At 38.5% G+C, this 13539-nt stretch overlaps 1 protein-coding gene across 20 annotated transcripts in view; it reads left to right on the top strand.

The window, feature by feature from the left end:
• MAP2 (microtubule associated protein 2) overlaps window positions 1-13539 on the top strand; it is a 270997-nt gene that overhangs the window by 98469 nt on the left and 158989 nt on the right. The gene's annotated exons all lie outside the window — the stretch shown is intronic.

The raw sequence follows: 13539 nt of genomic DNA, 5'->3' as shown, positions 1-13539 counted from the left end.
TGAAGGGAGGAGGTTAGGGGATTGTAGAGTAATTCAAATGTTTTGCAAGTCCTAACAGGAATCTGCTTATTCAGATTAAGATAAAGAAATCATCTTCTTGCATATCAACTTCCTAAATTTGACTGTCTGAACTATAGAGCAGACTTTTAGATTGATAGCATTTTCCAAGGAACAGATACCTGAGAAGGGACCTTGTACAAAGATGGACCTGAGTCTTTCAGAATGCAAGTGATGTGTTTTTGCCTAAAAGCTTGGCTAAAGGTTAACCTTTAACCCAGTGGTGGGTTTCAAAAAGCAATAGCAATAGCAGTAGACTTATATACCGCTTCATAGGGCTTTCAGCCCTCTCTAAGCGGTTTACAGAGAGTCAGCATATTGCCCCCAACAATCCGGGTCCTCATTTTACCCACCTCGGAAGGATGGAAGGCTGAGTCAACCCTGAGCCGGTGAGATTTGAACCGCTGAACTGCTGATCTAGCAGTAGCCTGCAGTGCTGCATTTAACCACTGCGCCACCTCGGCTCTTATAGTGTGCTCTTATAAAAAGATAGTGTGATATGGGTGTACTTTGGCATATATAATAAGACTTTGTGTGTTGTTCTTGTTACAGGTGGGGTATGGAGCTGAGATTGTATATTTGTATATTTAGTCTCAAATCTTCAATTCCTTTGCAGTTTTGGTAGATATATTTAAATTATATCTTCTGACTATCTCTTAAACTAAATCCAGCATTCTATTGAATGCAGAATTCTGATACTGACTTGATCTGCATACTGATTGATGTGTTTTTTTAATCTTTCAACACATTTTTAAAAAATTAGTTGTGGAATGGAATCCTAATTATGCAGAGATTCTTCTCTCTTGCTCCCCCCCGAATGCCATGTGCACGTGCAAATGTTTTATTGTAAGAATTTACTTGCATTAAAAAAATAATAATTCTCTCATCATTGAGATTGTAGCTGTAGGTAGTTAAAACAGCACAGCTATAAACAGTAGAGTGGTACCCATAAACTTGAAAGAATACTTAGGTTGAGAGATTATAGGAGAATATAATTAGTGAGAAAAAGAAAATCAGTGCAATACTTAAAAGTATCCAGTGGAAAACCAAAATAGTGACACTACAAATAATATTGCTTGAATGCCACTTCTTTGTAGTTTAATTTTTATGCATGAAGTTCATAAATTTCTTGGCTTTCCAACCTTCATCTCATGTAGCTGCCCTGCAAAGTTTATGCCTCTTCTATTTTCTCTAAATAAGTCAAGTTACATAATTTGGGACAATAAGTCAAAGGTTGACATGAAGTCTAAAACACCACAGTTTTAATCTGAATATTTCACGCAGATATTTCAGTGTGAAAGTCTCCTGTCATTTTTTGTTTTGCCAAATATGCATTATGTTCTGTAACCCATATGTTGCAATATTATGAACCATTTAATAAATGGTGCAACATTTAAAAATAATGTAAATAGACCAATTATTGTTCTCTCCCAGCCCTGTTATTTCAGAAACGATTCTTAAGGCAAGCAGAAATGGCAGGATTTTCATCCAGTTTGATAATAAAATAACTGATATGTGACATCACTTTCAATTGGATAATGCGAGATTAATTGATCAATATTTAGTTGTTTCAGCCTTGAGCACTGAGCAGTAAGTTAGCGGTTGGTAGTCATGATCTGTGGCTACCAAAAATGCTGAACTCACAATTTCTAGTTCCTGAATATGTGGCTCTATTCCCTCTCAAATTTCTAATGGAAAAACAAAGAAGCCTTTAGAAAGTCATATCACCAAAACCTGGGAAAAAAGGAGAAAATATCATAAAATAAAATATTTTGCATGCTATTGTGAATCTTTGGTCTGTCTACAGGCGACAACTAAAAGTAATAGCAAAATTTCAATGACTGCAAAAAAATTACCAGTAATTGAAATTGCATTAATTTAAAAAATTGCCAAGGGCTAGAGACACTGTTGAACTTATTGTAGTATGATGTAAATTTTTTAAAATCTGTTTTATATTTTCCATGTATTTTAAAATATAAGTTGCAATTCTTCCATCAACCAAAACTGACTACCTACTGGCTGATTTAATAGTAGCCTGGAATAATTTGCAGGGACTTTAATATTCTGCTTGGATTCCTGAAAGTAATGACCTAATCTTTTCAGTTTGCCTGGAAGAATATATACCTATTTAAAAGGAACCTTTGGAGGCTGAGAGACGCAATACTAAAGGAGAAATGACTGATTAATGCAGTGCTGTTTCATTCAGTGATATATCAGGGCATGAAGAACAGTGAGAATGTGCAGTGTGGCTCTAAAAGTTATTAGATATCCAATCAAATACAGTCAATTATTGATCGACTCACAAATCCATTTATTGGGCTCCTCTATGATTTGGCACATTGCTGCTATGACTTAAAAAACAATCAGCTTTCATGTGTGAAATACATAGACCAATTGTAATTACATGCACAAAAAAACTAGCTGTATATAACAATATCACTGAAAACATAATACTTTGTTTGGAAGTAGTGGGAGTTATTGATTGGGGCTGTAGGTCAGGTTTAGTGTTTTACAGAATTCTTTCTCATAAATAAAAGGGAGTATCCACCATGAAGATTGATATCATACAGCTAAGAGATGGATATCATTCAGTATAACCCTGTATTCTTCAATATCTTTATAAATGACTTAGATGAGGGAATAGAAGGGGAGATTACCAAATTTGCGGATGGTACTAAGCTGGCAGGAATAGCCATTGGCCTAGAAGATAGGCTCAAGATCCAGATGGATCTTGACAGACTTGAACACTGGGGCCTATCTAACAAAATGAAATTCAATGTAGAGAAAAGCAAAGTCTTACACTTAGGTAAGAAAAACCAAAAGGATACATATAAATTGGGTGAAACCAGGCTTAATAGCAGTGACTGTGAGAGGGATCTTGGAGTCTTAGTGGACAACCTGCTAAATATGAGCCAGTAGTGTTCAGCGGCAGCCAAAAAGCCAATGCAAACCTAAATTGCATTAACAAAAGGATACAATCAAGATCAAGTGAGGTCCTAATACCACTCTATAAACCACTAGTAAGACCACATCTAGAATACTGCATCCAGTTTTGGTCACCACAGTATAAAAAAGATGTTGAGAGTCTAGAGTGGAGAGAAGAGCAACCAAGATGATTAGGGGACTGGAGATTAAAACATACAATGAATGGTTGCAGGAACTGGGCCTGCAGTCTAGTGAAGAGAAAGACCAGTGGATACATGATAGCAGTGTTCCAATATTCCGCAAAGCCACCAAGTCCTGGCTGCTCCAGCAGGCCGGGGGGCTTGTGAAACATCCAGCCCCACAGAAATTGTGAACGTTGCGGTTTTTGTTTTAAAGTGTTGTCTTTGTCCAGTTTCCCCTTCCCTTGTCTATTGTGAGCCGCCCGGAGTCCTTCGGGAGTGGGCGGCATACAAGACAAATAAATACAAATACAAATATAAATACAATATTTGAGGGGCTGCCACAGAGAGGAGGGAGTTAAGCTATTCTCCAAAGCACCTGAAGGCCAGATAAGGAAGAATGAATGGAAACTGACCAAGGAGAGATTCAACCTAGAAATAAGGAAGAACTTTCTGACAGGGAGAGCAATCAACCCATGGAACAGAAGTTGCCTTCAGAAGTTGTGGGAGCTTCATCACTGGAAGCTTTCAAGAAGAGACTGGACTGCCATCTGTCAGAAATGGTGTAGGGTCTGCTTGTTGGATGGGTGTGGGGTTGGACTAAATCATCTACAAAGTGCCTTCCAACTCTGTTAATCTGTTTAAAAAGTATTTCTTCTAAATAGTCAACCTATGTCTTTAATGAGGCTGAAGGATGAATTGTAGGTTGCAGACAGATGCAAGTAATGAAGTTAGAAGAACTAGAGACTTGTGCAAAGACAAGTAAAAGAAAGGGGATTTTTGGGTGAAACAATGTATACTGTTTCCCCCTTCCACAGCACCACCTGCAAATCATTCTTCGGGACTAGTTCTTCACTCAACCTGATCCATTTGGTATGTGATTGAGTACTTGGGTACTTGAGAGACCGCCTACTGCCAATTACCTCCACTAGACCGATAAGATCGCATCGATTAAGCCTCCTCCGAATCCCATCTTCTAGCCAGCGCAAACTGGCAACTACCCGGAGGAGAGCCTTCTCGGTGGCTGCTCCGTCCCTTTGGAACGAACTCCCCGTGGAGATTCAGACCCTCACCACCCTCCAGTTCTTCCGCGCCGCTTTAAAGATCTGGCTGTCCCGGCTGGCCTGGGGTTAAGATTGTAGCCCCACTCGAATTGTGCGATTGTTGTGTTTTCTTTTTAACATGCTGTATTGTCTATTGTTTGTCTTCTCCCCCTCCCTCTTTTGAATTGTGAGCCACCCTGAGTCCCCCCAGGGAAAAGGGCGGCATACAAATAAAGGCAAAACAAAACAAAACAAAAAGAGACATTGCAAGAATAACTACTTCCTTAGTATAACTTCATATGTTCATGTTAATAAAAACTAATGGGGTGGGGAGGGTGGGAAGATAAACATTAAATACAAAGTCCATAAAGTGACCTCAAATTGCAGGATTTCCCGACATATTTTGAATATTACTGTAATTCAGATTCTTTAGTGCAAATCAAACATTCTCAAATGGGGACATAGAACTTTAAATTGAAAGTCACTTTTTCCCCACTGATTTCACCATTTTTACAAATATAATAGTCATAGCAATAGGAATAGCGGTTAGACTTATATACCGCTTCATAGGGCTTTCAGCCCTCTCTAAGCGGTTTACAGAGTCAGCATATTGCCCCCAACAATCCGGGTCCTCATTTCACCCACCTCAGAAGGATGGAAGGCTGAGTCAACCCTGAGCCGGTGAGATTTGAACTGCCGAGCTGCAGAACTAGCAGTCAGCTGAAGTGGCCTGCAGTACTGCACTCTAACCACTGCGCCACCTCGAGTCATCCTGACTCAAGTTCTAGATAAGCTTTTTCTGAAGATGAAATAAGATAGGAGACAGGTTAAGGAATTTAGGGAAACCTTCTCTGAATCTTTCACTATACAGGTAGATCTTGATTTAGGACCACAATTGGGACCTGAATTGTGGATGCTAAATGACACAGTTATTAAGTGAATCCTGTGCCTGTACACCACTTTATGACCATGTTTACTACGGTTGTTATGTGAATCTTGTAGTCATTAAGCAAATCTGGTTACCCTCCTTGACTTCTTTTGTTGGAAGCTGGTTCGGAGGGTCTCAAATCACAATCATGTTTCAACTAGGTAGTTGTAAATATGAGTCAAGCTTCTGAATTGTGACTGTAAGGACAGTACAATGTTTATAACTTGAAGGATGGGTCATAAATCACTTTTTTTTCCAGTGCAACCATAAATATAAACCATTGTTAAATGGAATGGTCATAAATTAATCCATCCTACTGTCATTCCTCCTCTCCCATTCTGAAATATTAGTAAAGTCGCATCTGGCTGTGAGGGTGTAATATTCCGGAGCCTATATTTAAGCGAAAGGATTCCTACTCAGCAAGAAATGAAGACAGGGCTATATATTTGGTTTATCTGCAAACTGTGAGCTATCAAATATCCTGGAGGAGAAAACACACACACACACACAAACACACACACACACACACACACACACAGAGTTATATTTGTGCTAACAAAAAGGCAACAGTATAAAAAAATATTGGGTTTCTGCCTGGATGGTCTCTTGTGACGAGCCGAAGGACAGAGAATGGAAGTAGTGATCTTCCTCCTATATTTGGGCATACCGGGGGTTGTGACACTAAATACATACATACATACACACACACACACACACACACACACACACACACACACACACACACATATATAATCTATCTATCTATCTATCTATCTATCTATCTATCTATCTATCTATCTATCTATCTATCTATCTATCTATCCATCCATCCATCCATCCATCTATCATCTATATCTATCTATCTATCTATCTATCTATCTATCTATCTATCTATCTATCTATCTATCTATCTATCTATCTATCTATCTATCTATCTATCTATCTATCTATCGTACATTCTCTAGCATTTCTGGGCCACCAGTGGCCATGTAGAGATTAAGTTTATGGACAAACAGTACAGTCATTTTTATTTACCTGTAATCACATTACACATAACATGGCATACTAGATGGGACTATCATATGATTTCCACCAGCAATAGCTGTTGTCATCGAAGTTTCTTGCCACTCTTTCTTTTGTTGAAATGATAGGGTCACTAAGAGAAACCAAAATTAGGGTCTACAATCTCAAAGTACTGTAGGCTTCTTCTATGGGGAGAAAACTGAGAATTGACTTCTGTGAAGGAATTTCTATACCCTCTAAATACAATGGACAGAAATGTATTCTTGTGCACTTTTGGATTCTTCCCTCTTGGGTAAGGTTTTGTTGTATTCCTCCTTTTTAAATATATATCCAGTACATTTATATTACCTTCCCTCTCCGTTCCTGATAATATTAAAGACAAAACTGATACAGGCTTAACCATGGTAACTGGGGTGGAAATGCTCATCTCTAAACAATGTGGTTGTAAAAGACAATGTCATAGCATTGCATTGCTTAGCTTATTTTTCAGACTTTCAGAGACTGAAAGAGTTTCTTACAAAGCTATTATCCTATTACTCTTTCTTTATTTTAACCATAGAGATGGTTAAAAGTGAGAGTTTCTGTAATATGTGGTCCTCATTTAACCACCACTTGTTCAACTAATGTTCAAACTTGCAATAGCCAAATGGTAATTACATTCGGTCCTGGAAGTTCTGACTGACCCAGCACCCTGCAGTCATGTGGTCATAATTTGTGAACCTCTCTGTTGGCTTCCCACAAGCAAGTCAATGAGAAAGTTGAGAGGAAGTCAGAAATTGCAATCATCTGACATCCTGCTCAACAGGGTGGCCTTTCTTAATGATAGTAACTTGATAGTAACTGGGTAGTGCTGGGACATACAGTTGTTAAGCAGTATGGTCACATGACATTGTGCTTTATGCCTACACCACCTAATGGGGGAAATTTTCATCCCAATTACCATTGTTAAGTGAGGACCACCAGCATAATCTCTCTCCTAGCATAAATACTTCAGTTTTTTTCCTCTCACTAATACATTTAATGCTGTTTATTGCCCATGGAATCTAATTCTGATTTTATGGATTTTAATGAGAAGAAACAGGCCTGGAAAAGTGGTAAATTCAATGCATAATTACGGATTGAACTGTGGCTCCATAGGGAGAAGATGTCAAAACATATCCAGCTTTTTTGCTGTAAAAAAATGGAACTTGTCCAGCCATTTTGGCTATTGTGGGTGTTGGTGGTGGATTTTATTTGACTTGGATAATGAATTAAAAAACATAAAACAAGCTTTTGTTACTTGGTTGGCTATGAAATATTCCTTTCTGATGAAGATAGCTCTCTCAGTCATACGATTTTTGCCTTCTTTTCAAAATTAAATGGAATTGGGCTTTTAGTATTTTGTAATAGTTATCCTGCAGGCTCTTAAATTCTGTATGCATTTTTTTCTTTTTTTCCTCATCCATATATGAATGGTGTATGTGCATACATGTGCATGTCTGCCTCTCTGCTCATGTATTATGCCTAAATTTGTGGGAAGCAATTATAACTTCATGACCAAGAGTCAGATCATGCACATGGATACTGTGGGAGACAAATGTTCTACCCATGCTTTATGTTCTGAAAGGTTTATTGGGCAGAGCTGATGAATGAGACCAGCCTGATGATCGTGAAGCATAATGAGATAGAAAATAGAAACCAGACCGTTATATTTTCCATGGTGTGAAAAAACCATGGGCACAGAAAAGGACATTATTTATATCAGAGGTGTTGGTATCGCTAGAATAAGATGAGCTTGGAGCTTTTGTAGCAATGAAGAATTTATAGAGTCAGATGACAGTAAGATCATACCATTGTATTATCCGATGTTACATTCTGACTGTAATAATAACCGCACGATTTACAATATATTCTTTATCCTTCCTATGCTACAGCTTTGGTAACTTTGATGATTTTTGTGGGGCTTTTCTGCATTCTTGTGCCCGATGTGCCACATTTTTCGTTCAATTGTACCTTCGAGACCGCTTACTGCAACATACCTCCCATTGGCCAGTAAGATCCCACAGATTGGGCCTCCTTCAGAAGCCATTAGCCAGACAGTGTTGGCTGGTGGGCCCCCGGAGGAGAGCCTTCTCTGTGGCTGCTCCGACTCTTTGGAATCAGCTACCCCCAGAGATCCGGACCTTACCCACTCTCATGGCCTTCAGGGAAGCTGTAAAAACCTGGCTGTTCCAGCAGGCCTGGGGCTGTTGACCTCACTGTTGAGGTCCAGCCCCGATTAGAATGAACGTATGAGATGTTGCTATTTTAAACCGGTTTTTTTTGGTTATGTGTTCGTTATGTGTCTTTTTTCTTCTTTCTCTTTTTTGTAAGCCGCCCGGAGTCCTTTGGGATTGGGCGGCATATAAATTTTATAAATAAATAAATAAATAAATCTCCAATGGCATATTGTTCAAGTTCTTCCATTTGAGTGTTTGTGGATTTGGGGCTCCGAATGCCATTAAGAGTTTGCGCTTAAAGTTGAACTTGGCATTGGCACACAGTAACAAGGTTGCACAGTCTTTGAATGATTTAAAGCCAGGGGTTTTGGAGGCCGTTTCTGTTATGTAGGTTCATTTGCTAACGTGCTTGTAAAGCAAATCAGTTTCGCCAGCATTGAAAACTTGCTTTTCCACATAATCCTTTCCCTGCATAACACTTACAGGATATTTTTAAAATTCTTGCACATCCTCCTGATCTGCGGAATCTGCCTCATCTGCAAGTTTCACATTTTTCATGCTGTATCACCTTTTGAAATGCGCGAGCCAGCCAGCACTAGCCTGACCCTGGATAACATGAACATAAACTACTTTGACTTTCAGACTCAGAATAATGTTGTCTGCCACACTTTTTTAAAAAAAAATTCGCCATAGTTTCAGGAATTTGCCAATGTAGCCACTTTTCTATCTTTTTCCATAGTTTCATCATGCACTATAGATGTTTATAAGTTTAATAACATATATATGCCGCCCAATCCCGTAGGATGGCCAACTTGTAAAATGTGGTGACACTCACTTAACAACACTCTTGCTTAGCAACCAAAATGTTGGCTCAGGAACTCTGGCATTTGAAGCACGCAAGTCTTAAAGCTGTCAAGTTACAAGACCCTTGCACCCTTTAGAAAAAAAACCCAGGGGTGTTCAAACTTGACAGCTTTAAGACTTGTGGACTTCAACTCCCAGAATTCCTCCTCCAGTCATGTTGGCTCAGGAACTCTGGCATTGAAGTGTGCAAGTCTTAAAGCTTTTTTTTGGCATAAGTAGCATAAACAAAACAAGTTCTCCTAAAATATTTAATTGAAACATGTTGTTGTAATTTAATTGCTACAGTATATGTTGTAGTAATGTTAATCCATTAGCTTTAATTTTATTTTAGATTCAGACATGATTGATGTTATTAGCTTATGCATGTGAACTCTTTTGAGTGCCTGTTGGTGGAAAAAGAAGCCTACTTGGTATAAATACATGCATAATTGATTACTGTTCTCATTTTTATACTAAATAATAACAGTAATCATCAATCTCTCCATATTTATACAGCTTCCATTCCAAGGTGTACAATCAGGTAAACCATTAAAATAATATGTCTTTATCTGAACGTTATACATTACTAATTAAATAATTAGAAATAATATATTTTTAGAAACTGATTTAAATAATTTCAGCGATTGTAGGCACTTTTTTTTGAATGGCTATGTCCTAGATATTTTACTTAAAGTCAGATTCTGATGCTAAAAAAGAAAAAGCACATTCCTTTTAAATCAGAACATTTTTAATGCTCAGAACCGAGCAATTACAATTACATATAGTGATTGTTGAGCAGCATGGACTTGGAAATCTAAATTAGAAACAAACAAATCAAGAATAAAGTGTTCAACATTTAGCTGATTTCTTGTAACATAAGTAATTTGATAATGTACTTCCAATATTATAATTATTATTTTTTGAGATTTAGATTTGATTTAGTATTCCTAATAACCCATAATCATTATTGTTCCTGTCTAATAATATTTTAAAGATAGGGAGTGTATGAGCTAGCCTATGGCAAGTTGGGCAGCCAATAAATAAATGTAATAAATAAATAGGTAAAGAAAATTATCGATAAACTGGAAATGTATCCTTGTTTTCAGATACAAAAGATGTCACCAATCCATCTTGTTTTAGGTCTCTTTTGTGAATGCTTTTTATCAAGTGGGATCCATTCTATGACTCCCTTGGTCAACCTGCCTTCAGTTCTTCTTGCTATTTCCATTTCAATTATTTTACTCTCTTGATGATATCGTATTTTTCTCCTCATCCCAGCAATCCCCCACTTGACCAGTTCGTCTTCAGCCAATGGAGTGCTGCATAGGTGTTTTGAGATAAGTTGCTATTCTTAAAAAAGAAGATTAACTAAAATTATAATAGCAAAAAAGTCCAACAACAATACAACAATATAACAATATAACACAGGATAAATGTTGTCTCTTAGTTATAACAGCAAATGAGGAACCAGGAATTTATAGCACTATCAATCAGATATCAATACCAGGTAATATTCATGTATTATTCATCAATGTTGTTAATAACTGGGGTAGAAATTAAATGCATAGTATAGAATGGAAGAATACACAGCTTAGTAAAAATAATTGGGGAAAAGATTTTTGAATAATAGTCGATTAGAAATTGAATGGCAGTCAACAATGTAAAATGTGTCTCCAAAATGCAAATACAGATTTAGTCTGAAAAATTTCTGAATCGCAGGAAATAATGTTTCTATTTTATTGGTAATGATCAAGATAAGAGCAATTGGAACAGGTTCAGAGAAGGCAGGTGAAAGGGAGCAGGGGATTAGAAAAGTAAATCCTGTAAAAATGATGAGGAAATGGGGAGGGAACTCTTCCAGTATCTGAAAGGATGTGTCATGGGTGGGGATGGGGGTGGGGTGGGGTGGAGAAGGCCTGGTCTGTGTTCTCTTAAAGACCAAGACATGGAATAATAAATGTAACTTTCAGAAGGGCAGATGTTGGTTGAATGGTAAAAAAAAACAACATTTGCAATAGTAAGAACAGGACAGAAATGGAGGGAAGCACCTTGGGAGGTTTAAGAATTCCCCTTTCCTGGGTGTGTCAAAGAAAGGTTGTTGGAGATGCTTTAGTTTGGATTCCTGCATAGATTTGATTTGATTATATTTATATGCTGCCCTTTCCCCCCGAAGGGGACTCAGGGCGGCTTACAATTCAAATCAGGGAAGGAGGGTACAGACAGAAAATAAAAAGACAAAACATAACAATACATAATTTAAAAACACACAACAGTCATACCATTCGAGACGGGGGCAACAGCTCTTTAGCCCCAGGCCTGTCGGAATAGCCAGGTTTTAAGGGCTTTGTGGAAGGCCTGGAGGGTGGTGAGGGTCCGAATCTCCACGGGGAGTTCGTTCCAGAGGGTCGGAGCAGCCACAGAGAAGGCTCTCCTCTGGGTAGTCGCCAGTCGACACTGGCCGGCGGATGGAATTCGGAGGAGGCCTAATCTGTGGGATCTAATCGGTCTAGTGGAGGTGATTGGCAGCAGGCGGTCTCTCAAGTACCCAGGTCCAATACCATGAAGGGATTTATAAGTGACGACTAGCGCCTTGAAGTGTATCCGAAGACCAATAGGCAGCCAGTGCAGCTCACGGAGGATAGGTGTTACGTGGGTGAACCGAGGTGCACCCACAATCGCTTGCGCGGCTGCATTCTGGATAAGCTGAAGTCTCCGAATGCTCTTCAAGGGCTGCCCCATGTAGAGCATGTAGACCAAGATGTTCCACCAATTACCCAAATCACCCTTCTCTGACTCATAGGGAAAGAATTCCAAAAAGACTGCAATACTAGGGATTTCATTTAACTCTCTCTACTTCGGCATCAGTTTCAAAGTTTCAAAGCTTAATAGCATTTGTATGCCGCCCAATCCCGAAGGACTCCGGGCGGCTAACAATACAATAAATCAAAAAGAAGAGAAGAAAGAAAAGATAGATTTAAAAACACACCATGCACTCCATTCCAAGTGGGGCTGGACCATATTTTGGGGTCAACAGCCCCAGGCCTGCCGGAACAGCCAGGTTTTAGTGGCCTTACGGAAGGCCGAGAGGGTGGGAAGGGTCCGGATCTCCCCCACTTCCAGGTCTTTTTCCCCTTTTATCTTTCTAAACTCTTTCTCCCCAAGAAGCTTTTTTTCCCCTCAGGTAAGTGAGCTATGAGACAGGGAGGAGTGGGATGAATTGAAATCTGTACATTGTACCAGAAATGATTGGGAATCAGGAAGCTCTTAGTTGTACAAATGCTGTTTTGGAAAAAAATAGACAATATTTATTTCAACCCCCTGATTCTTATGTTAGTCACTAAAACATACATGTAGCTCAGTTGCACACATTTAAGAGCCAAGGTGGCGCAGTGGTTAAATGCAGCACTGCTAGGCTACTGCTAGATCAGCAGTTCAGCGGTTCAAATCTCACTGGCTCAGGGTTGACTCAGCCTTCCATCCTTCCGAGGTGGGTAAAATGAGGACCCGGATTGTTGGGGGCGATATGCTGACTCTCTGTAAACCGCTTAGAGAGGCCTGAAAGGCCTATGAAGCGGTATATAAGTCTACTGCTATTGCTATTGCTATTATTCTCAGAAGATGCTTTAAATAAATTGGAACTGACATTCAGAAAGATTTTATTGTCCCCATTACATTTTCTGAACTTTCTGAAATGTGATAAGCCCAGATACTGTATGCCTAAAAGAAACTTATGAGAAAATATTTTTTCAAAACATTTTCCAATAATTTGACAGACTATGTTCTATGTTTCGGAGGTTAATTGCAATTGTAGATGGCTAGCCTCACCATTGCATACTTACCTGGCAATTAATCCTGTTAATTTCAGCGAGATCTATTTGTAAGTAAACATTCAAAATAGATGGTTGTGATTTTGGAAAAAAAAGGGGAATATCTAGTCTGTTGAGAAGTATCTGTTGCCCCCCAAATTTGTCTTAACCAATGAAAATATTTGATCATTCTTAATATTTATATGTACATAATCTGCAATGATTTGGTAGGGTGGCTTATATATGTTAACTCTGAATTGTCATACAACAATATGATTTTTAAAATGTGTTTGCGTAGGATATTTCAGCTAGTGTTTACAATCCCTGGCTGAGCTCTTTTAACTAATTTAGAGTATTTGTATCTATAGCAGTGAGCCCCTCTTTAGTAAAACAAACTAGTGCACCTTTTACTAGATGCGTATCCAGTATGTGATTTTTTTCCCCCCAGATCAGAGCATCGGTGATACATGATCTCATACGATATATTTTTGCTTATAATTAGTGTTGTTTCTTTTATGAAACAAAGAGCGAAAATAA

Source organism: Thamnophis sirtalis, unplaced genomic scaffold, assembly GCF_051295495.1.
Source record: "Thamnophis sirtalis isolate CommonGarterSnake01/CBP01778 unplaced genomic scaffold, rThaSir2_p1.2 scaffold_1, whole genome shotgun sequence".
Classification (NCBI taxonomy): Eukaryota; Metazoa; Chordata; class Lepidosauria; order Squamata; family Natricidae; genus Thamnophis; species Thamnophis sirtalis.
Note: the sequence above shows the minus strand (reverse complement) of the source record. Positions and strands in the feature narration are given on the sequence as shown.